We start from the raw sequence: 24,067 nt of genomic DNA, 5'->3' as shown, positions 1-24,067 counted from the left end.
CCCTAAAAAAAAAATTGCGCTTCAAAATGTGCAAAAGCGATAACAAAATTATCAATCTTATGTAAATAAAAAAAATATTAGAAACATGTAGAGTGTATCTGATCACTTGGGGACGGCGCTTTATTGCGATAAAAATGCAAAGACAGATTTTCCTTGTCCCTTTTCAATCACAAGTAGTGTTTATTATAACAAGGGCTGCTGGGACAACATAATATTCATTTCCATGTCTTTTTACTCTCGAGTGTATATCTATTAATATCTTATATGTATGTATATACAGTGTTGCAGTTTTCAGTGTGTTATCTGTGTCTAAATGTATCAGATGTATACTCAAGAACTAAAAGGCTGATGAGAATATTCTCTTGACCTGGACCTAATTATAAGCCTTGCGCTCAGACAACTTACTAAATAAGTAGGATATTGGATAGAGTATCACAGCTAAAAATGTAGTAATAAACCACATACTATAATATATATATATATATATATATATATATATATATATATATCGAGAAGAACACAAAAAGGACTATTCGGAGATTGAAGAAAATAAAAAGGAAAATTGTAAAACAGAATAACTCCGTGCTATTCAAAAATATTTGTCTAAATGAGAAGATGCTGCCTAAATATATACAATATATATATATATATATATATATATATATATATATATATATATATATTGACGAACTGAAGCGATAGGCAAAAGAAAGAAACGTTGCTGGAAAGGTTAGTAGGCACAAGCATAAGATTAGTCTGTAATATGGAAATATACAAATAGGCACAGGTACAAATGAAAATCAGAAAGCTAAAGACAGTCCAGGAGATAAATATAAGAGGAAATGGGGTCTCTATCCGAACATAATTCCATTAAATAGCTCGGAGTTTTAGTCCAGGTAAATAAAATAAACAGAAATTAATACTAAAAATAATATTAGAAAAGAAGGTGTTACATTATTTAACACAAATTAAAAAGTAGATATCGAATAAAATTAAGATAAAAAAATCTGATGATTTTCTTGTTATTAATGGATGTGGGAAAAAATATGAATCTAGGTAAAACCAAATCAACGAAAGATCATAAAATTCACCACATTCAAAGAAGTTCATTCTCCGATCCTACGAAATAATGATATGGGGGGGGGAAATATGACGCATAGAACACTGTATGTACTACAGAGAACATAAAAAATAAATAACTTAGAACAGAGTCTGATCATTTTATTAAAACACATAGATTGGCGAAACTATCTAAAGAAACGGCAAAAACACTAGAAGATTACCTCCATTCTGTAGTGGAATGGGGACATAAATGGATGGCCACATTCAATGCTGCCAAGACTAAACTGGTTTCCTTCAATAATTACAAGAAACCTTCTCTGCCACCAATGGCCAGTGACTCCCTGTCTGAGAGTACATCTTTCAAACTGCTTGGCCTAACGTTCATAGGAAACATGAGTTGGAACAATTATATTGAAAACATTGCCAGGGCCGCTGCTAAAAAGGTAGGTTCTCTCTACCGTGCTAGAAAATTACTGACACCTGAAAGTATCCTGTACCTCTATAAGGACACCATTCGCCCATGTATGGAGTATTGTTGTCACATTTTGGCTGGTGCATCTGCTAATAGTCTCTCGCTCCTAGACAAGGTTAAAACAAGAGTCGCCAATCTGATAGGCCCTGAAATGGCATCTAAGCTTCAGCCTCTGTCCCATCGACGAAACGTTGCATCCCTCTGCCTGTTCTACAAGTATTTTAATGGTGAATGCTCTGACGAACTGCAGACACGTGCCTCCACGACGTAGACACACTCGACAAAGCCAACAGGCAGCTAAATCCCACCCCCACACAGTAGAGATCCCTAGATGTAAAAGATATTTCTACTCCAGGAGTTTCTTCCCCAGAACCGCTAGACTCTGGAATTCCATTCCAGGTTCCTGCTTCCCTAACTGTACTGACATGCATAAGTTCAAGTGCAACGTGAACCGACATCTCGCTGCCCAAATCCCAACATAGTGCCCCAGTAGTTGCTGTCCCTGATAGTAGCCCCTTATACCAAAGTGGTAATGCGCCTTGTTTGGGGTGAAAATGTAATTAAAAAAAAACTAGAAATGAAAAGACAAAAAAAGACAAGTTCCTTCAATGAGCAAGGCGTCTCGAGCAAGAGACTCACGAACAATCTTATTGCAAAAAGGACACAAGAATAGAGAAAATGAACAAATAGCGGCACACAAGAAACCAATCGGATCGGATTGAAATAGATAAATATTAAACTCACCGAACATCAGAAAAACAGTACATGTAGACGTTGTAGACAAAGTGACAAAGCGTAAAATCGAATCAATCAAGCTCGCACAAGTAAAATAAAAACAGATACGATTGCGTGATAGAAAGAGAGAGAGAGAGAGTAGTGTTTGAACTATGTTAACAATGTATACAGACAAGTTATAGAAATAAAAATCGGTGACGATACTTGTAAACGAAAAGCACAAAATGGGGCATGGGGGCGCAGGCATATTATATCACACCAAAGAGACTGGATAGCATTATAGTCAACGAGAGGAAAATCTTGCAAAATAGTAAACTTTTCCATCTCGGCGTAAAGTCAACGAGACAAAACCCGAGAAAAGTATGCAGAATGTAAGAGAGAACTGAAAGGCATATTAATAAAAAAATAAAAGTGTTCGAACACCTATTAAAAAGACAAGTAGAAATTTAAATCAGAGGAAAAAGAGAGAGACAATGTAAAGGCTGCAAATGAGGAAAAACGACATTTTATACAAAATCATGGAATCCGGAACCTTACTTTAATTAACCACAAACGCAAACCGACCAGTCGAATGTTGAAATATGTACTTTTAAAAATATATGGGCAAAACATTGAAACGAACAGCTCATAAGTTGATTAAAAACTAAAATACAGACATTGTGAAACTATCCACGACATCTATACAGCAAATAGGTGTGAGAGGTATAGAAAGGGCAGTAAGAGATATTATCAACTCGTATTCTAATAAAAAGGTGCGTAGGGATTCTAGGGATACTTTATACCATCTTAAAGTCACAGAGACCAATGGTTTTGATAGCAGAAAATCAAGGTTTACCGGCTGTCGTAAAAGGCAAAATCATTTGTACCCGTTATTAAAATAACTAATGCTGAAAGTCGTTTTTTACAAAAAGGTTACCACTTATCAAGGCCCGAAGGCTACTCGAGAAGAAGGGTCGATAAGTGTACAGTAGTCAATGGGAAAATGTCGTAGTAATTATTAGTAGTGGAAATTAGGAAAATTAGATTACTGAAGGGAGTGGCTAATCAAGAATTTGTTCACGTTAGACTTGAAGGCGGTCATATTCTAGTCAGCTGTACTACAGGAAAATGGAACAGAGTTCAAAGTTCGTAGAAGGAAGCATTGTCTATGGAATCTACGTTTAGGTTTAGAGACAAATAAACAGATAAAGAGTATGGAAATTATTTATAGTGGTTTCAGATGGACGAGTGTTTTTCGTGAAGGGCAGGCCAGGAGTGACCATAGATTAGACCTCACACGAACACTTGTAATTAAAATAACGATAAAGCAGACAGGCTCGCAACGTATCTTCTGTGGAAAAGGGGTTTCAGGGAAGAAAAGGGGTATCCGCCACTAGGCTACGAAGTTTATATTGAACCCTGTCAATACAGGATAAGTACTTATAGCAACTCCCGCCCAGATCTTCCAACAGTACTCAATCCTTGGACGTACTTGCCTCTTATACAGGTAGATAATTGCATCATTAGTGAGAAATATGCTGGGGCCAGAGAAGGATCCCACAATTTTTCAAGCAGCCTTCGCAATAGACTTAATGTACGTGTTCCATCTCAGATCAGGAGTAAAGATCAGACCTAGAAGCTTGTCAAATCCCTAAGACGAGAGTCATTAATTTTAAGTGATGCCTGACGGGGATCAGAGCGTTGAAACTTTCAATCACTCAGCAGAAATAAGTATGTCCAGTGGGGAACCACGTAAAATATCTCATGTGATAACTCTTAAAATATATATTTTAAATTATAACATTTATAATTATTATTCTTAACATTTTAATTATATTATATATATATAATATGATATTATCTTATATTGTATATAATTTTATACATTACTATTATTATTATTATTATTATTATTATTATTATTATTATTATTATTATTATTATTATTATTATTATTCATACACCACACTTGGAACACTGCGAAAAATAGTAGGTTCACAAACCGGTAGCAGTACTTAAAAAAGGAAATCACAAAATCCTATGGGACATGAATGTGCAAACAGATAAACAAATCTACGCAGGGAGAGCAGATATCATAATAGTTAACAGATAGGAAAAGTTCTAAATCATATATTTCGCCGTTCTAGCAGACGGCAGAGTGAATATCAAGGAGCTACAAAACCGAAGCACATACAGGGAACTGACCAGAGAGCGGAAAGTGATATGCAGAAAGTCGAGATATCACCAATATTAGAAAGGAGTACGAGGAACAATCACGAAAACTTAGCAAAGAGGAATAAGAAACATGTGATACAGAGGGATTACAGAGAAGATACAACGGATAAATATTTCGAAAACGGCTGAAATATTAAAGAAAAAGAGTTGAATATAGAGATAAATACACAGGAGATGCAAATGCTAACTGGGCGTTTAGAAACTGCAATACAAGTAAACCAGTAAAAAAAATATAAGTAACAGCACGTGCAATCAATACAAAAATTGAAATCGTATGATTGTAAATTTACCCCCCCCCCCCAAATAAAAAACAAACAAACAATATGTCAAAATAAACTACCAGCACAATAAATATTTGTGGAATGTTTAGGAGAATCTAAAGATCGCAGAGAGTAACATAAATGGATAAGCTCAAAAGGAGTAGAATTATAGAGGAGACCCACCCGAATTTCAATCTTGATCGCTGCTAACAAAAAGCAATAATAAATGCCTGTTTTTGTAAGCAATATTTATCTGCAAGGTTATCGAAAGAGATAACAGTACTGGAAATCTGGGAGGTCTTATTCTACCTCACTCTCCAGAGAATATCATAGTTTTTTTTTTTCTCGAAGAGCAATCTTTAATGATGGCCTCTGTTAAAGCTCCTAGTAATTGATATTAATACAAATAAAGAAGAAATAATTGCGAAAAATACAGATTAAAGTATACTACTCAGAAAAGTTGGTAAAAAAAAGGTGTTAAAAACAGTTTCCATCGTAAAAACAATGTGCATAGGTAAGCAAAACTGTAGAGAACATTACACGAATTCGAGTGAAGTGATATTTACAATAGTCAATGAATCTGATCCCTTTGCTCATCTTTTATGAAAAAAAATACGTCAGTTGTCCCAGATCGATTGGTACCACAATTATTTTGTGAAGAGTCATATGGGATGGAAATGGGCAGAAGGAGAACAATATAAAAATATTATCGAACAACCACTCAATTTATCCATCTTCAACATAATTAATCGAGCTGGAGGAATGAACACGGACGCACTGCAAATCAAACACACATAACCACATGCATGCACAAGAACCGATGCATATATATATATATATATATATATATATATATATATATATATATTATAAAATTTTTAAACGTATTTCGACATTTTTAACCGTTATTCGATATAATTAAACGAAAGATTAAAAATTTTAAAAAACATTGAAGGTATTTTAGAAATTTTTAAACGTAATTCGATATAATTAAACAAAATTTTCAGTTTTTAACCGATACCAATAAAAAAATTTAAGGTTTTTTATACATAAGAAAAATTAGATTTTAAAATTAATTTGGGTTCAAATTAAAATCGATTTATATAAGGGAAAATTTTTTTCGAAATTTGATTATAAATTTAAATAATTCAAAGTTTAAAGTTAATGAAATCATCATAATCCGATAAATAAACGCGGGGTGGTGGGGATTTAACAAAACGAGATATAAATGTGAACTCGCGAGGTATATATATATATATATATATATATATATATATATATATATATATATATATTACACTTCCAGTTATAAAATAGACGAATATTAGCTGAAGAGAGCTTGATAAGGATATCTTAAACGGTCCTTATTATCGGGCTTGAAACCGACGGTACCAATGATTTGTCTCATCTAACAACTTTCTGTACACAATATATATATATATATATGCATGCATATATATATACACATACATATATGTATACATACATATACATATATATGCATATATATGCATACATATATATGAACACACATATGTATATATACAAATATATAAACACACACATATATATATACATGCACACATATATATACATACATAATACACACACATATATACATACATACTATATATACATATATATACATATATGTACATACATAATAGATATACACACATATATACATACACATATACAATATATATATACATACATAATACGTATACACATATACATACATAATACGTATAGATATATAATAATAATAATAATAATAATAATAATAATAATAATAATAATAATAATAATATATGTATATATATATGTGCATATATATATATATATGCACATTATTTCCAACTCGCATTTAGGTAATAGTGCACTGTCGTAAATAATTCATTCAAGACGCATCGCAAAAACAAAAACAATTGTATTATATATATATATACAAACATATATATATGTGTGTGTGCGTGTGTGTGGACGCGAACTATTTTATCCTAAAATAAAGTCATACATATGATGTAGTTTATTTAATTTTTATTAGCGTAATGAAAAATGATGTGTAGTTTCTAGTTCTCATGTAAAACATATTAATGTAAATATATATATGCATAATACAGTAAAAGTATAGATAAAATATTGGGATTTAATGTCAATTCCTACGAGAAAAAGACTATACACGTGTGTTTATTTATATATGCTTGTTTCCATTAGTATGTATATATATATATATATAATTAACATATAAACATATATATATATGCACATATTTATCCATTCCTATATATATATGTGTGTGTGTGTGTGTGTGTGTGTGTGTGTGTATGTGCGTGTTAATATTTATGCAGATAGCCATAAAGTCCCTACAAATATGAGCTTTTTCGACCTGTAATTATTATGGTCTCCTTTGAAACAAACTCATATATGTTCTCTTTGTGTGTACATATGCATGCAGATATATATATATATATATATATATATATATATATATATATATATATATAATATATATATATACATATATGAATATGTATATTTGAGTAGCATTATTTTTCATACGCGTGAGTTGTGCTATAGCCTAAACAAAGTTAATATTTAAAGTAATGACTGTACTCGACAAGTGTTATACGTTATTTTTACTATATAGCTAGCAATTACATATTTAGTTAAATTTACATTCGTATAAGTCTCTTCCGTTTGTTTTTAAAGTCTTCAGATCCACTAATATTAAAGTAATAGTTAGTATTTCCGTTTTAATTGAGCGGTTCTTATTTTCTTAAATCGGTTCTTATTTTCTTAAAGACAATTTTGCCGGAATTTTTGAAAGTTGGTCTCTACAATTATATGTAGAGAGGTACCTAGTATTTTCCTAAGCATTTGCTTTCGTTAGTTCATTTTTTATCACTGTCACATTTCTGTTGCGTTTATATACATTTGGATTATAGTAACAAATATTTATAAGCTTTTATCTGTATTATATTTTAACATTTTTTGTGACCACTTGGATTTTTCTCATTTATGTTACAAGTATTCTGTGAATCTTTCTCCAGAAAAAAAAGTATGGATTTCTTTTGAATCCAGTATTTGCTATGAAATAAAAACATACGAAAATCTAATCTCTTTTTTTGTGTGTAAAGCCGTGTCTGTATTTTTCTTGTCCGCATGTATGTTTATTATTTGAATTAAAAATATAAAACACAGTCACAAAAACAACGTAAAATCGGTAATCGACTTTCAATCTATAAGCTACCAGCAATTAAAAGTAACATTTAGTGGGAATTAAGTGCTTCTACACGCCACGCCATCGGGCATTATCAGTCAAAAAGTACTTTATACATATATATATATATATATATATATATATATATGCATATATATATATATATATGAGAAGGTTATGAAATATATATTTCATAAATTACTACCTAGGTCTACATACGTATTGAGTACTGTTGAAGTAAATCCTTAAAGTTTACGCATAAATTTATACTTTCGTATATTCATTTATGTGATTAAATGAAGTAGTTATATATATATATATATATATATATATATATATATATGTGTGTGTGGGGGGGTGTATAAACGTGTGCACACACTTATATACACATAGCTATATGCACACAAACACGCAAGCAGAAACGTATAAATATATATGTATAATATATATGTGTGTGTGTGTGTGTGTGTGTGTGTGTGTGTGTGTGTGTGTGTGTGTGTGTGTGTGTGTGTGTGTGTGTGTGTGTGGTATTCAACATGGGGGTATTTAACCGGCTTCATCACTTGGTGTTCGTGATAATAAATAAATAAATAGTGAATTCACAAACCTGCTTCATAACAATCACGCCCGATGATTTTAGAATGCTTTAGATGTTTTCCTCTCACCCAGCGTTAGCTATTTTCGAATGCTCACCTCTCTGGTATTGTCAAGGCTCAACAAAGCCTAACGTTTGTTTTCTAACGATAGTTTTAACTTGATTATGTCACACTAACCACACACACACACGCACACACACACACACACACACACACACACACACATATTGGACAACCTATTGAGATCGAGTTAATTTAAATCTGGAAAACGTGTTTCATCACCAACTGTTAAGTGTTTTAGAAGATAAAATGTGAGTGCAATTAAGACCAAAACTGGAAAAAAAACACATGGTATGCTTATTTATAAATAGTAAATTTCAATCAATTATATCAGCGAAAATGACCATATCTATAAAATTATTTTTAAAAAATGTATTCCAAAAAAGGAGCATATATTAAACCAGGTTTCAGACAAATAATAATAATAATAATAATAATAATAATAATAATAATAATAATAATAATAATAATAATAATAATAATGAGTAGAAACGTGTGTGGCTATGTATTGTTTGTTATGAAATTTGAGTTTTTGAAGAAAAACATATATATATATATATATATATATATATATCATCATCATTTGCATAATAGTGGCATTATTCTTCATTGTTTAAGTATGTTATAGTTTCAACAAATATATTAAAGAAAAGAAGTGTGATTACGAACAAGAACCTAAAACACGCTCCAGAAATATATATAAATATACTATAAATAAATACTAACATATTGAACGATGTTGATGAGAATTTAAGAGCGGTAAACCATGCCTGTTACATACTAATGTGTATAAATATATAAACGCACAAACATATTATATATATATATATATATATATATATATATATTCTATTCATAGCATTGTTATTTTTCAGAAACTTAATATATAACTAGATAGTATGTATATATATATATATATACATATGTACATATATGATACTTTCAGTATTTATTTCTTAAGCTCAATATATAATATATATGTATATGTACAACCAAATAATTGTAAATATTATTTTTATTTCATTAGGAAACGTTACGAATATTATAACAATACTATTCCGATTTCATTTGTTCTCTATGTAATGTACACACAGCATACACACATATATTCTTTGTAGTAGCTTATGTATACGTTTCTCTCTTTCTCTCTCTCTCTCTCTCTCTCTCTCTCTCTATATATATATATATATATATATATATATATATATATATATATATATATGGTTTCGAATATATAAAAGCACAAGACTATAAAATATTGTGCGTTTATTCTCAAATGAAACTTCCTTGAGTATTATTGAACATTACAATTTTCGCATTTATGTTTCAGTAGGTGTGTATAAGTATAGATATGTGTTAATACATGTTTTTACCTTCTATTTTGCAGAATCTTTTAAAATCAAAGTTGCTTTTCTTTTTTATTATTTGTTAAGTATTTTTAATATTTACAAAACTAAAATCGCAAAAGGTAATCTGTGTACGTTTTATCCGTTCAATACCTTTTTTTTAACCTCTTTCATATGAAGTTCATTTAACCACGCGCGTTAAAAAAACATGTTTAAAAGATACTCTATCTTATTTTTGTGTTTAAATAAAATAATAGGGATTATGTTTTTACTCACCTCAGAGGTTGACACCTTTAACTGATAGGAAATCGATCGTTAACTAGTGCGTTTACAATGCCACATGCGTCATTATCGGCGTTGTATAAGTTACTAGTTTTTTTTGGGGTTTTTTCGAAATAGTTCCGACTTTTCAATACATTAAAAACTTTCCATATTTTTATTGTCGCGGTTTATTGAATTTTTTATAAATATGTTTTGCATTCATCAGCAAAGTATATCGATTATTTTTTAAATGTTTCTTTTTTTTATTTTTTTAATGAATATAAAATAAAAATATGTTCCAGCTAACAGGAAGCATCCGATGGCATCTGGAAAATTATCAAGTATTATAAAGGTTAAATTCATTTAAATAAGCAGATATATTACTTATTAATACATACACACACACACACACACACACACACGTATATATATATATATTTTTTTTATTTATATATATATGTATATATATATATATATATATATATATAATTATATTAATATATATACCAACAAAAGACGATAAAAAAGAAGGGGAAAGGTAAACAGATGAAGAAAGGAACAGGCAGATTGAGGGATATATCGGAATATAATTTTAATAAAGAAAATAGAAATATAATTACAAAATTTTAATGAAGATATAATTAGGAAAGCCAATATAAATGCAAGTGCCTAAGTCAACGCCTGCACATTATATATATATATATATATATATATATATATATATATATATATATATATATATGTATATATATATATATATATTTCTCTCTGTCTCTGTCTCTCTCTCTCTATATATATATACACACATATATATGTATGTATATATATATATATATATATATATATATATATATATTAGCATATATATAGAGAGAGACGGGCAGACAGAGAAATAGAGCGAGAAACGAATAAAAGATAGAGAAAAAAAGATAGACAGAGAATAAAGAGGTTTGAATGGCTATTAAGAAAGGCAGATGAATGTAAAATTAAATACACCAAGAGAAACATATATTCGTTGAGTATTTATTGTGTCCTACTTGTGTCATTTTAAAGCATGTAATACTCCAATCTCTTTCACGCCGGAGGTGCAAGCATTCTGCGTATAGGTCCTCGCCCATAGAGTGAACATTTAAATATATGTGGGGAACCAATGCTCGCCCGAAAAGCGATGAGTGACGCGTCCCGGCAAAGAGAAAAGATAAAGGAATAGGATCTTAAAAGAAAGCGACGTGTAAGGAATTCACCGATTAGAAAAGCGGAATATAAATTTGTGAACGTGTGTGTGAGTGTCACGAAACGATAATGTGTTTATTGCGTGGTGCTGTAGACATTCGTTCATAACTCTTAAGTTAGGGACAAAAATAAAATGTTTTGGAATGATAATAAGAGAACCACACACACATATTTAATCAGAGGAAACTAGTGATTATTAATAAAGTAAAAAAAGAAAAGAACCCGCGAGAAAAACAGCTTTAGTATAAAAAAAAACAAAGGTAACGCTGTGATTCAAGATTTTGTTTGGGACATTTAAGTAAAAGTGAAAGTTAAACTAGAAACCTCTAAAATATACATACGGATATGTACATATATTACAAAAAAAAAACAAAAAAAAAAAAAACAAATATGTAATGTTATGTGATAGAAAGAAAAATAATAAGAAAAAGAGACATTGAGGGAGAGCATGCAGCAGAAAAAAATATATAGAGAATAGTATACTGAGATACAGTATATGTTTGGATTCGTGATTCAACAAAGAAAGGAAAAAATGGACTAGAGTACAAATGTGGAAGCTTTCACTTACGGTCGTAGTTCCACTGACTCGCACACGGCTGTCTATTTTATCCTGTGATAATAATCAAAGGCAACTGTTGTTGTTACTATAACTACAACTGCGTCTACTCCTGTTCTCTTCACATATTTCTTCCATCGTCTTGTTCGGTCCGTGGAGCGAACACAAAAAAGTGTTTTTCGCGCGTTCGATTATTCTTTCCGTTCGACTTAAGCTGTAGAATACGCGAATTATACCCGAAACGTCAGAAAATTAAAATATGCAAAATAAAAGGATAAAAAACAAAATAACCGTACCTGTCGCCGAATAGTTCAAACACTATTAATTATGTGATAATTTATATATATTTATATATATATATATATATATATATATATATATATATATATAAAATAAGGAGAGAGAGAAATGCAGAGAAATATGGATACACAGAGATATATAAATGAATAGAAAGATATATATATATATATATATATATATGCATATATAAGTGTAAATTCGTTGATAGACACACTATTATTTCATGTATCTTTATTAAATATAATAAAAAGCATATTTTAAATTATCCATTTTCTATATTTTCTTTAATCATGCTCTGTACAGTTTTAGAGCCAGATAGTATTTTTGGCAATTATTTATGCATAAAATCTGAGTGATGAAATATTTGTCATATATATATATATATATATATATATATATATATATATATATATATATATATATATATGCATATGAATAAAATAAAGCAAGATATAAATGCAAGATATAAATGCATATATATGTATATATGCATATATATATATGTATATATATGTATATACATATATATATATAGAGAGAGAGAGAGAGTAGAGGTAGAGAGAGAGAGGAAGAGAGGGGGAGATGGAGATAGAGAGAAAGGCTGTCCAAAAAGCCACTTGAGGATTTTGAACTTGAGTATATTCTTTATTTCTGATGATATTTTTTCTGTAATTTAAGCACCATCTGTCTAAGAGATAAGGAACTTTTTAAAAACATGCAAATTTAAACGTTTTTTATGAAACAAAATGTCATTAATGTTGCCCATTCTTATGTTCACATATGTGTGCTTTTACCAAAACATTATTCATGACTTGTTAAAGATCTCTATTGCGATTTCTCTTCCTTGTTTCCTTCCTGGTGTGTTCTTTCAATTCTTGCAGTGTTTATGGTTTGTTAACATAGATTCTTTCTTTTAGATATCCTGACGAGAAAAATCGGGGCTAGTTAAGCCTGGGGAACGTGATGGCAATTTTACATTGACATACGAGAGAGATTATGTTGTCGACAAAGCACTACGTGATTTTGGAAAACAATTTTACAACTTGCGTACCTCGTTCAATGCATTACTTATCCATAATTAATCTCCAAATAATTAATCTTCAAAATATGATCTGTAAAATATATGAAATAGGAAAAAAATAACCTTAAATGCTAAAATGAAAAGATTTTTAAGCTTGGTTGACTAATATATATATATATATATATATATATACATACATATATATATATATATATATAGAGAGAGAGAGAGAGAGAGAGAGAGATTAGTGGGCTGGCAAGGCCACAGGGGAGAAGCAGTAGAGCAGTATAATTGAAGTTCCCTGCTAGGACACTATATATACAATTGTGCATATTTTATGTTGTTCTTTATTTATAAATTGTCGTCATATTTTAGCCATAGAACAGAATTATAAAGTTCCAAAAGCCTGCAAATTGCAAATTTTACATTTGACTGCGAATATATATATATATATATATATATATATATATATATATATATATATCAATAAAAGTGTGTCCTGATAAAGAAATGAGTAAAACTTGCTGCTATGGTTTCGAGTGACTTGAAACAACAGCAATGGAAGATTTCATTCTAAATATTTCTCTTATGTTATATCTTCCCTTGTTTTGGAAATAGAGTACGGTGATGACTATCTTCAGTATCAAATCATCTTTATATACTGAAATTCATTTTATTTGTAAAAACCAAAGAGGCGACATACAACACGTATTAAATTTTTTTAATCAAGTCTCCCATTGCTGTTATTTCAGATCATTTGAAAATATAGCAGATTTAGTCTCACCCACGGTCAAGGCTAGATGTTTTGGAATATATATATATATATATATATATATATATATATATATATATATATATATATATATAGAGAGAGAGAGAGAGAGAGAGAGAGAGATATAATATATATAGAGAGATAGAGAGAGAGAGAGAGAAAGAGAGTGCAACAGAAGGAGAAAAGTAGAAAGAGAGAAGACTGATCTAAGATTATATACTGGCAATCTTACATTTTATATATAGATACATACACATATGCATGTATATATATATATGTGTGTGTGTGTGTGTGTGTGTATGTGTGTGTGTGTATTAATATTTTTAACTAAACATCTAATGATGTTTATTCTTATACAGAATAAAAATAAAATTTAATATAATGGAGAAACATATAATGGTGATAATAATATTGAGTATAAAATAAACGCAAACAACTCTGATTCAATCTCTCTTTTAGCGAAAATAAAATCCCCAAAGCATTTGCAATCTGAAGTTCGAGTTGCACCATGACAAGATCATTTTGACTGTTCCCAGTCTGCAACCGGTCATCATTGACAGTTTTTTGAATGCGGGTGAATCAATGACGGCGAAAAATACTGTCGACAAATGGATCAAATTAATCAGAAATTTCCACAACGGTCAGCATTAGTCAACAGAAGAAAACTAAAATTCGACTGTGGTTAAAGCGATAGCGTGGTTTTTTGTTGTTTTTCGTTATTTATTTCCTTTTTGCATGATGTGCTTTGTAAGTTCAAACTCCGCATGAAATTTTCTTTATTTATTAAATAACAAAAGAATTCTAAGACTTGTAAATTTACGTGTTTTTTTGTGTTTTTTTTTTTGTTTTTTTGCAGGATATGGGCTGTAGGTTTAAACCCAGCACGTAAATTTCCTAATGTGTATTTCGTTAACTGTACGAAAAATTTATATAAAATAATTAAAAAAACAAAACAAAAGGTTCTCTAGAGTGCAATGTAGAATAACATATTGTTTTGACTAAATTACTGCAGACAGAAATGGGAGAATACGTTCCAGGTGATTTCACAGATTTCGATGACAATAAATATATGAGTGTTAAAAATTCATCGGTCATTATTCAATCGCGGGCAACCTCCGGTCTCCCTATATATATATATATATATATATATATATATATATAGTTTCAAATGCTCTGAAATAACAGCAATGGGAGACTTGATTAAAAAAATGTCATACGTGTTGTATATATTTATATATATATATTTATATATATATATATATATATATATATATATATATATATATATATATATATATATACGTGTGTGTATGTATCCGGTCTCCCTATATATATATATATATATATATATATATATATATATATATATACGTGTGTGTATGTATCCGGTCTCCCTATATATATATATATATATATATATATATATATATATATATATATATATATATATATATATCGAGAGAGAGAGGGAGAGAGAGAGAAATAGAGAGAATGAGAAAGAGAGAGTGAGGGATAAATAGAAAAATAAATAGTCGATTAAAACCATTTACAAGCACTTAAGCCTACCGACTCCTTTACATTGGGCCACATTTAGGGTCATTTATGCGAAATAGTAGGGCTTCTATAGTAGGGAGGCGGACATTACAATGTGAGATTGCTAAAATTGCTGATTTTTATTATCATAGTTCCGAGTTCATTTTTCGGTGTTGTGTTTTACTAGATATTAGTATATAAAGTTTTTAGTGGAGAACAGAAGGCATGGAATCCTAACAGCACCATATACCAACATCGACTTTTCAATAAATCTGCTCACCCCAATATTTAATCACGCGCCTGAAGAAATAGGAGTTAAAAACATACGCGGTTATACCTAATCCCTTTTTAAACTGGAAACGAACGTTAATACATTGACCCGCACAAAGAAATATCAAACAAAGAACAATCAAAAATATTTTCTGCTGATAAACGAAACAATATGCATGCTGCGCGCGTACACACACACACACACACACATATATATATATATATATATATATATATATATATATATATATGTGTGTGTGTGTGTGCCACACACACACACACATATATATATGTGTGTGTGTGTGTGTGTGTATGTCTGTGCATTTGATACATATATTTATATATCTCTCTATATATACATAAAAGTGAACGTGTGTGTCTGTGTACATTTTCATACGCAATAACTCAGTCTACAGACTCGAAATTTGATATACAGAGTACTGAGATTTAGGAAAATCTTTATAATCCGTTTTCGACCAAAAATCTTCCTGTTTAGGGGTCAAAGTTAAACGATTTGACCTTTGAGATCTCTATCAAACTCCTCCGCCAATTTGGGGTATACACAATTGAAATTTTACATATAAGTTCCTTGCGCATGGATCTAACTTAATAACTTTATTTAAGACCCCAAAAGTAAATGTTCTGGAGTCATAATAGGGGTCAATTTTTAAAAAAAATTGACCTCTGCGGTCTCTACCAAATTACTCAGAAATGTCTGGTCTAAACATTTGAAATTTTACATAAATGGCATTCGGAGATAGGGCAAGCTTTTTAATCAGTTTGGGTCAAAAAGTTCTAGTTACCAATATATAAATGTATGCATGTTTGCATGTCTGTCTAAAACATTTGACAGATGCGACGGATTTTTTCAAGATCAGTATTGTTTTGAAGTTCGACCTTTCAGACGACAAATATCGAAACATTTGCTAAAAACATCAATATCTTCACCTTCATCTGGGCAGTTTTCTACAGGGAGCGATCGCTTATTTCGCCGATATTTTCGAAATTACTCCTCTCCTTTCGATTGTCTAGCCTTAACTTAAATCTACGTCACTTCTGGTTTGGCAGTAGTCGTAACAGCAAAGACGTCACGTTTTTCTTCGTACTTTTCCTCCTTTGCGGTACGGGTTCGAGCCTGCCTTCCTACTACCACTTTTTTTTTGCTCAACATACAAGCGAGAGTGCCTGCCTGTGTGTGTTTGTGTGTCTGTCTGTGTGCATTTCCTTACTATATAACTCTGTCAATTTTCAGTCTACTGACTCGGAATTTGATATAGAGAGTACTGAGATTAGGGAAAATCTTTGTAATCCGTTTTAGGCCAAACATTTGGCTGTTAAGAGGTCAGAGTTCAACGATTTGACCTTTGAGAACTATACCCAACTCCTCCACCAATTTTGGGTATAAACTATTGAAATTTAAAATAAAGGTTTCTTAGACATGGATCTAACTTAATAACTTAATTAGAACCTAAAACAATAAATGTTAGAGGGTCATAATAGGGAACAAAATTTTAAAAATATTGACCTCTGCGGTATTTCCCAAATTACTCAGACAATTTCTGGTCTAAACATTTGAAATTTTACATAAAGGTATTTAGAGATAGGGCAAGCTTTTTAATCGGTTTGGATCGAAATTTGAGCTAGCAGCATATAAATTTATGTTTGCATGTCGGCATAAAACTTTCGACAGAGGCGACGAATTTTCACAAGATCAGTATCGTTTTCAGACGTTACCCTTCAGACGAAAAATACCGAATAAATGGCTAAAACCATTAATGTCTTCACCCTCACCAGGGCACTTTTTAACAGGAAGTGGTCGCTTTTTTCGCCGATATTTTCGAAAGTCATCCCCTCTTTTCGATTAATTTAAAACTGTAACTTCCGGTTTACCGACGGTCATAACAGCAACGACGTCACGTTTTTTTCCTGCTCTGTTCCTCTTTCGTGGTACGGGTTCGAGCCTGCCTTCCTACTACCCCTTTTTTTCTTTTTGCTCAACACACAAACGCCGGCCACCAATTCGAGAAAATATATATTTATACGTATATATGTATACATATATAGATATTTTTACATATATACATTCCTGGTCAAAATCATAAGACCACTTAAGAAAGTAAGCGTTTACGCATATTATCGAATTTCTAATCAAACAAATGGTTGAAAACATTGCTAAGAAAGAAAATATGATGGAAAAAATTAAATCTGCTTCATTCGTTACCTTGAGTGGATTTTGACCAGGACTATATATATATATATATATATATATATATATATATATATATATATATATATATATATATATATATATATATAGTCCTGGTCAAAATCCACTCAAGGTATATATATATATATATATATATCTATATATATATATATACATACATATATATACATATATATATATATTTATATATATATATATATATATTTATACATATATATATATATTTATACATAGATATACTTATGTAGTATATATTCAATCATTTATATATGCTTATATATATATATTCATATATATACATATATATCTGTACTCATATATATATATTTATACATCTATATTTATACATCTATATATATATATACATATATACATAAATGTAATTCTTAGTTCGTTCTAAATCGATAAAACTATGTTTCTACATTACCAATTTAATTGAAAATTTCAGAAAATCTATCCGTAAAGTCAAGGAATGTTGACATGTTTTTAAAATAATTTAACATTGCGATTTATGAAACTATTAATTAAAATAAAACTATTTTTCGTAAGTCGTTTCTGTTAGATTGCCCGATTTTATTTCCGGTAACTTCCGTTTCAACTACTCTAGAATTACAAGATAGGTAAAAAAATGTACTCATGCAGAGAGTGATCCATGCTTATTTAAAAAGTCATGCTTAATATCGGGAAGGGAGGGTGTTTTGTACGTATTCTGTACTTTAACCACACAATTGAATAAAAAACATATCATAAAACTTAAATTAAACGTGAAAATACGATTGCAAAATAGCGCGGATCACTCTCTGCATTAGCACAAATATCTCCTATTTTTAAAATTTAAATACATTTATGTATCTTACCAACTTTGAAATTTTAAATTCCTTTGTTTATTTTAAGGTTTTTCACTCATCAAACATTACGTTTTAATTGTTTAGTTTCTTTAACTTTTTCTAAACTGTTTCATTTTTACGACACGCCTCAGCGTATTATAAACACCCTAACCTCCTCATGTTAAAAACGGCTTTCAAATTAAACACGCCCTTCCACAAACCTCGAAAGCCGTTCTTAACATTGGAAGGTTGAGTGTGTTCATTCCGAAAGCCGTTTTAACATGGGCGCGTTAGGGTGTATATAATATGCTGGGCGAGTCGTAAAATTAACGAAGTTGCTATTTATTATTTATTGCAAAAATTGCTTGAAATTTATTTATTTGACAAAAACATCTTGACAAATCAAAAGAATGTTTAAAATTATTTATTTCTTCGAAAAAAAAACTATTTTATAAAAGTCCTATGTTGCTTTCATTTCAAAATTGTTTTCTTAAAATTATATTTTTTTACGCAAACTTTTCAATCAATGTTTTTACAATTATATTTCGATTCCCAGTAAAAAAAATAAAAATAAAAAACAGCCCACTTCTCCGCTAAAAAAAACAATCATTTAAATTAATTTGTTGTTGGCCTTTCAAAGTTGCTTTAATTAAAAAACATGTATAAAAGTATTTATCTGTTCGAAAAAAAAACCCACAAAAGAACAAACACACACACAAACGAAAAAATAAACAAACAAAAAAACTAATAATTTTTTTGATTTTCACATGGCGCTTGCCCAGTTTAAATTATTATGAATATGTCATTTCAGTTTTCTGTTTTTAAAAAAAAAAATGTTCCATGAAAAACTTTCCCGTTCTCATTAATTAAATTGAAACATTTCCAATTAAACAATTATGGATATATGTTCATTTTCACTTTCTTTATTTACTTTTATCATAGTTCTTTCCGGAAGTTTTTTTTTGTTTTTTCGAACAAATAAATAATCTTAAACATTCTTTTGAATTGTCAATATTCATTTTCTCCAGTAATATCAGTTTACCAAGTTCCTAGAAGTAATAAATGATAATTTTAGTTTAATTTAACGTGTCCGGAAGTAATAAATGTTAATTTTGGTAAATGTATTCTTTCCCTTTCTTGAAGCAATCGTTCGACCATATAATGATGTCTCCCCTAGATTTGGATAGCAAGTGCGTGAAAAAAAATGGCGTCTCCAATTTCAGCAATAAAGGGTAGAAGAACCATTTTATTCATTGTTGATTTATTCAAACAGTTTTTGGAAAATAAATATTAAAAATAAAGTGTGGTACTCCTTAGTCAAGGCTAACGCATGCGCACGTAACATTTATCATTTATTTACTTACGTTGCCTTTCGCACTTTTACAAACATTATTTATTTACGTTGGCTTAATTCTTTTCATTAATAAAAAAGTAACTAAACCTGAATTTGTCACTTTTACAAACATTTATTTATTTACGTTGGCTTAACTCTTCATAAATATTGGAAAAAAAAGTTTTACTCTATGAATATAAAAAGAAAAAATTTACTAAACATTTATTAATAATTTTTCACTTTTACAAACATTTGTTATTCATGTATTCACTTACGTTGACTTATCTCTTAACTCTAAATTAAAAAAAATAATATGTATTGATAATTTCTCACTTTTACAGACATTTTTAATTTACATGAGTGGATAAGTTTTTGGGTAAATATTTACATTTAGGTCCACCTCCACAATTTTCTTTTTTTAAATGACGACTTTTATTGATAAATAAATCTACTTCTCTGCAACGGGCACTGAACCCCTCCTTTTTTTAAATAGTATTTTCGGGTGGGTATGCTGACAACAAATATCAGTTAAATTTTGCAAATATTTGTCACCCCCCCTCCCAAAATGGTGTTTATTCCGGAAGCTGTTCTTAGGATGAGGAGGTTGAGGGTGATTATAAGATGGACCTAATCTAACAAACAAAAATACCAAGTTTTCTAAATGATTAAAATAATTTCTTATTTTTACAAACATTTTTACATGCGCACATAAGCAACTATTTTTTGATTATCTTTCTTTTTATTTTTTTTATTTAAAAATTAGTAAATTTCAATGAATAGAATAATAAATCATTTTTCACTAATATGTGTTTTTGGTTTTGTGTTGAATGATATTTTTTCATTACAACAATAATGAACCAAGTTAAATCTTCCGGCATGCGTTTAAGTGTTGCGAAATTATCAATAAATCGTTTAGTTACTAAGCCAACGTCAGTAAATAAAAACATGTTACGTGCGCATGCATTAGCCTTGACTACGGCTGGGGGCTAAGGGAACGACCATTTAATAATTATGCTGGTCGTCATGGAACTCAACGGCCAAGGAGTACCTAAAGTGGCACTTATGCACTTATGTTATCGTGCTATTTTTAAAAATAGTATTTTCATACTAAATTCAAATTTTACAATATCTTTTTCTTTTATTAATTTGTTAGGTGAAAGTACAGATAACCCGGTCGTATTTATTTTATGTAATGCACATTCTGTTGCACTTTAAAAACCTTGAAAATTTTATATCTATATCATTAATTGCTAGATGAAAGATAACGTTTTCAGATTGCAACAAAATGTACATTACATAAAATAAATCCAAGGTATTTTTGATTCAATTTAAATTAAATTGTTATACCTTACTTTGTAAAATTCATAAAAGTGCACTTTGAAGATAAATAAATTTCAAATTGAATCTTGTACCTTTATTTTTAAGGCCTATAGTAAAAACCTTTTGTTTAACAATTTTAATGCCTTGGATGAAATGCTTTTCTAACATGTATCTTATCTTTTTGAGATTATATTTTAAATCTCCCCTTCTCTCTATTTCAGGTTGTATTTCTCCTCACACCACAACTCATTTTTGGAAGCCCCTCTTTTTATTATTACAGATCTGAATATTCTCTCTGTTTCAGTTTGTATTTATCCTCAGACAACAACTCATTTTTGCAACCCCCTCTTTGTATTATTACAGGTTTGAATATTCTCTCTGTTTCAGTTTGTATTTCTCCTCACACCACAAATCCTTTTTTGCAAACCCCTCATTGTAATACAGGTCTGAATAATGAGAAAATCTGTTTTTAACAAAAAAAATTATAATATCTTTTTTGATTAAATTTCTTTTAACTACTTTCAGAATAGAAATTCTTTAGGACATAATAAGGAATATATTTCATTAACAAATATTCAGTACATAACGAGAAAATTGCAGTTGAAATTTTCAAAAGGAATGTATAACTGGTTACGGTCAATAGTAGTCCTCGCCAGCGAAAGTCTTTGTTGTTGTTGTTATTATTATTATTATTATTATTATTATTATTATTATTATTATTATTATTATTATTATTATTTAAAACATTTTGTGTCCCGCTCTTTCGCGCGAGGACTAATATATATATATATATATATATATATATATATATATATATAAATATATATATATATATATAATAGGACAACAAGAGTATGAAATGAAGACACAAAACTATATATAGGTAGATATAGAAAGGATCCTTTATTGAATAATGGAATACAGGGTAAATTTGGGCGATAGAAGGGACTCTTTATGCCAGGGAATTTCGGCGCCTATTGTTTCTCATCAGAAGAGTAGGGAAGGTGCTAGGAAGCATGGGGGAGATGCGGCGTCATACGTAAGGTTCATTAGGGATGGAAAAATTAAGAGCAATTATAGAATGTTGGGGGAAGCTTTATTGAATTCTAAATAAATAAGGAAAAGTTTATTATATATAGTATGATATATAAGAATATATATGGGCTTTAACATAGTATAGAGATTAAGATGTATATGCATTATGGTTAAGTAGGGGATGTATTGTTGCTGTGTGGAAATATTTTAACGGTATGTGGGTGTCTATTTTCTATGGAGTGGGTAATCTTGATTAATTTGGGGGGAGGGTTATGTAAGGTTGTAAAACTGAAAGGTAATATGCGGCAATATATTTATAAGTTTCTACTGTTATGATATAGAGAGTATGATCATAAGGGGAGTGAGGAAACCATAGCTACTTATGAAGGTGGTAACAATATACCAAATAATAGTAGGGCAATTATAATAGTACGGAAGATAATAGTAAAATAGTAAAATAGTTATGACAATTATAATTATAGTAGTAATAATAAAGTTGACAATAAATTAGATGTAAAATTGAATATAAAAAAGAAAAATTAGATGTAAAATGGAATATAAAAATATTAATATTAAGAAAAATAAAAAAGGAAAAAGAAAATACAATGAATAAAATAAAAATAAAGGCAAAATTAAAAGTAAACATTAAAATTACACATTAAATATAATGTTACCAATAGTTGTGATAAAATTAAATTCAAATTTACAGTTAATAACAGTGAAGATGGAGATAATGGTAGCAAAGACGGGAGTGATAATAATGATGTCAATTATAATGATGATTATAATGACTATAATGATGTTAAAACTATAATAATTACAACAGAAATAGCGTTAAAAACAGTGCAATAATAATAATGATAATAACAAAGGCAGTAGTAACAATACTTCTACCACTACTTCAACATCACCACCAATAATAATAATGTAAATACTGTTAATACTACATTTTTAGGGCCGCGGAAAAGAAAGGGATACAGACAAGTGGGGGTAGAATTGCAGGATATGGGGTTGAGGAATGAGGGGTAAGTGGACTCGTTTTGTGGAATTGATCTCCCTCTTTTCATTTCGCATTAAGCTATATATATATATACATATATATGCATACATATATATACATATATATACATATATATACATATATATATGCATATATATATATATATATATATATATATATATATATATATATATATATATATATATATATATTACATATCCACCATTTCTTCACTAAATTTTTATTTGGCAATTTATAACTACAATAAATTACGGATCCACTTAATTCCTTAACCAGCAAATTCTAGCATTGCTACAAATATAGTTTGCTAATTTCTTTATGTCCTCTGACGAGAAGAATAACAAGAATAGGATTCTATCAATTCCCGTGGAATAAGGATTTTGTAAATTG

General features: G+C 29.6%; 1 protein-coding gene across 15 annotated transcripts in view; it reads right to left on the bottom strand.

Moving 5' to 3' along the window:
* Window positions 1-12,349, bottom strand: part of LOC145286115 (uncharacterized) — an 863,779-nt gene extending 851,430 nt beyond the window's left edge. For 4 of the 15 annotated variants that reach the window (XM_080134803.1, XM_080134807.1, XM_080134809.1 and 1 more), the window contains exon 1: window positions 12,031-12,349. The gene's annotated coding sequence lies outside the window, so the exon portion shown is untranslated. Of the gene's footprint in view, window positions 1-8,573; window positions 8,687-10,244; window positions 10,382-12,030 lie in introns of those variants that run through there. The other 11 variants (XM_080134812.1, XM_080134813.1, XM_080134815.1 and 8 more) reach the window with 9 other exon arrangements.
* Between the last annotated feature and the right edge of the window lie 11,718 nt (window positions 12,350-24,067).

Source organism: Euprymna scolopes, chromosome 10 (genome assembly GCF_053919585.1).
Source record: "Euprymna scolopes isolate OS-2025 chromosome 10, ASM5391958v1, whole genome shotgun sequence".
NCBI classification, from domain to species: domain Eukaryota; kingdom Metazoa; phylum Mollusca; class Cephalopoda; order Sepiida; family Sepiolidae; genus Euprymna; species Euprymna scolopes.
Note: the sequence above shows the minus strand (reverse complement) of the source record. Positions and strands in the feature narration are given on the sequence as shown.